We start from the raw sequence: 2,951 nt of genomic DNA, 5'->3' as shown, positions 1-2,951 counted from the left end.
CCCAGATTCCATTTTTGTATTAATTGTGTAAATAAATTTCATAATTTTTATAGATAGATATGTATTAAGTGCATTCTGCATTCGAAATGCTACTTTGTGTGCGCACGGAGGCAGTTTAAATGTCGACCACTCTCTAAATGCGACAAGCGGCACGCGTGACGGGTGTATGCGTGCTCGACGAGTGTGTGCGGGGGCGAGCTACTGTGTACTTAGGGCAGTTTGGTGGGCGCGTATGACTTTTGCATACGTTATGAATTTGTGAAGAATGCGCTCACCACTGCCGCCTAGCCATTTGGCCATTCTAGGCAGCAGCTAACTTGCCGGCATTTAGATTTCTTTTTTTTTTTAACCACGACTGCCTTGCTGGCTTGCCTAAGGCGGTTTTGAGCTAACATACAAAGATAGATACATACATACACACATATTTAGTACACGTGTTTTAAAGTAAATATACACAAATATTTCTCGCGCGCTAACCGATGTGATCTCATTGAAGTAGAATTTTTTCATGGGTTAAATAGTTATGAGGCAGCGGTTATAACCTGTCTACCTACATACATATGTACGTATGTATGTGTAAGTAAGTACTTTGAGTGTATTTATGCAAAATGTGCGCTGCTCATCACTCCGCTTTCGAATCACGTTTAGTATGTTTTGCATTTAAAAACACATGTCGTAAATTTGTAATTCTTGGAAAGTACAAATATTTTACAACAAAAATTTTATATAAAAAAAAAAAATTTACGTTCATAAAAAATGTTTGTTGTTGGTTGCCTATGTGTCTGGCCTGCGGTTAGTTGGCTGCCAATAAAGACGTGACGCGAAGCCATGGATATTGCCATTGGTCGTACTGATATTTTTTGAGCTTAGGAAAATGAAATGGAATGCAAAGTGTATTATGGGTAGGCATTCTTATCCATATATACATATAGATTGTGAACTACTGTTTGTATGCACATACATACTTATAATTAATACAGAAAAAAGTTACAATTTTTAGTAAAAAAAAAAAAAATATTTATTGGTATCATGGTACCATGGCGTATGAGTTACATACCCCTACACATGTAGATATTATATACAATACATATCGTCGATGTTTTTGCAAAACCGCCTATCGACCAGTTGCAAAACCGCCCAAATCGCTGTTGTGGCAAAAATGGGATTTGCTGACCCCGAACTCAAGGCATTGAAATGTATGCATAAAAATCCTAAAACCGTTGTTAAGCCAACAGATTTGTAAAATAATAGCCAGAGAAAACCCGCCTATCAAGGCAATGCCTTCAAAGAAAATGCGTTTTTTCGCTCTGCTGTAAAATTTGAGTGCCGCAAGATAGCCGGTTATGAGATAAGTGGTTGGGCGGTTTTGCAAAAACATCGACGATATGTACATGTACTATGTAGAAAAAAAATAAATAGGAGCGCGTTATTTTAACAAGTTTAGGGAAATTTTTTTTTTAAATTTATTATTTTTTTTTTTTTGTTTTTTTATAAAAGTATAGCTCACCATCTAATAAAAATCACATAAATCCAAATCTCGAACTTTGTGCAAAAATTACGCAAACTCTGCAAATTTCATCTGAATTGCAAACTTTTTTATTAGAATCTCTAGAGCTCAATTTTGGTATGCAATTTTATAGCTCTTTAAATTTTAGTATCAAATTTAAATTTTTATAAAATCGCTTTGATTTTTGGCTTTTTCGCGCATTTTCTTCCGTAAAAAGTCTATATTTTTGACAATTTTTTTTTTTTTGTATGGAAGGAATTGCTTAAATCCTCAGCAAAAAATTAGCAAAACCATACGCAATTTTTTTTAGCTGGTAATTAAATTAAGTGTTTTGATAGGCTTGGGTGTATAGACTAGGTGCGGCTGGCAAATTTTTTCATGAATGAATACATACTTTGAAGAATGTGGGGAATTTCATTTATTGCGGTTGATTTTGATGGGAACGGAAGTGGTGTGAAGACGTGAGTTACATAATTAATAAAACAATTAAATCGAGTAATTTATTGCCCAGCGACCATAATTCTATACGTATGCGTTGCGCTAAAATGTGCGAAGAGAATATTAGGAAAATCCAAAAAAAAACGTGCGAGACGAAGACCCATTGAACAAATTCGTAAAAATGTAAATGATCTGCGTTTTCGTTGTTAACTGGTTCTAGCCTTTACGCCTTATAAGTATCTGTATCTAAGCGGTGTAAACACAGTTGCAAACGACAAAGAGTTTCTGAGTGGCATGCCACGCATTTCATGCATTTGTTGCTTGCAGTTTGAAATTGTTGACTGCATTCATAATGTTTATTAGCCTCGATAAGTATTACGTCTGCTGCAGAAAAACTTCGGCCAATTCGCAATTCACTATTTATTACCATGTTAAATTCAACAGTGATCATCGTCTGCAGGCAACAACTACATCGCCTATGAATGGCATATTGTCACGTGCAACATTCTGCTCTTGACAGACGGCAAATTTCATTTTGGAATTCATATTCCGCACTCGGCATTTACTTGAGTAATTTTCTATAGTTTTTTTTTCACTCTATTTGGTAGCACCAATTTCATCTGCAGAGTCATCGAAATGTTGTCAATAGAATGACAGATATGTGCTAGAAACTTACACATATATTTTCGGTTCTTCTGGAACCGTTTTTCCGGTCGTTTGTAATCGAGTTTCGGTTCTTCTGAAACAGTATTTTAGATCTTTTGGGATCGAGTTTCGGTTCTCCCGCAACCGTTTTTCGGGTCGTTTGTAATCGAGTTTCAGTTGTTCTGGAACTGTTCCTCGGGCCTTTGGCATTGAGTTTCGGTTTTTCTGAAACCGTATTTTGGGTCTTTTGTAATCGAGTTTCGGTTATTCCGGCACCGTTTTCCGGGTCTTTCAGTATAGAGTTTCTGTTCTTTCGGAAACGTTTTTCGGGTCTTTTGAAATCGAGTTTTGGTTCTTCTGG

The sequence above is a fragment of the Rhagoletis pomonella genome, unplaced genomic scaffold (assembly GCF_013731165.1).
Source record: "Rhagoletis pomonella isolate Grant_MI unplaced genomic scaffold, Rhpom_1.0 Rhpom_scaffold_00001, whole genome shotgun sequence".
Taxonomy (NCBI): domain Eukaryota; kingdom Metazoa; phylum Arthropoda; class Insecta; order Diptera; family Tephritidae; genus Rhagoletis; species Rhagoletis pomonella.
This window is presented reverse-complemented; position numbering follows the sequence as displayed.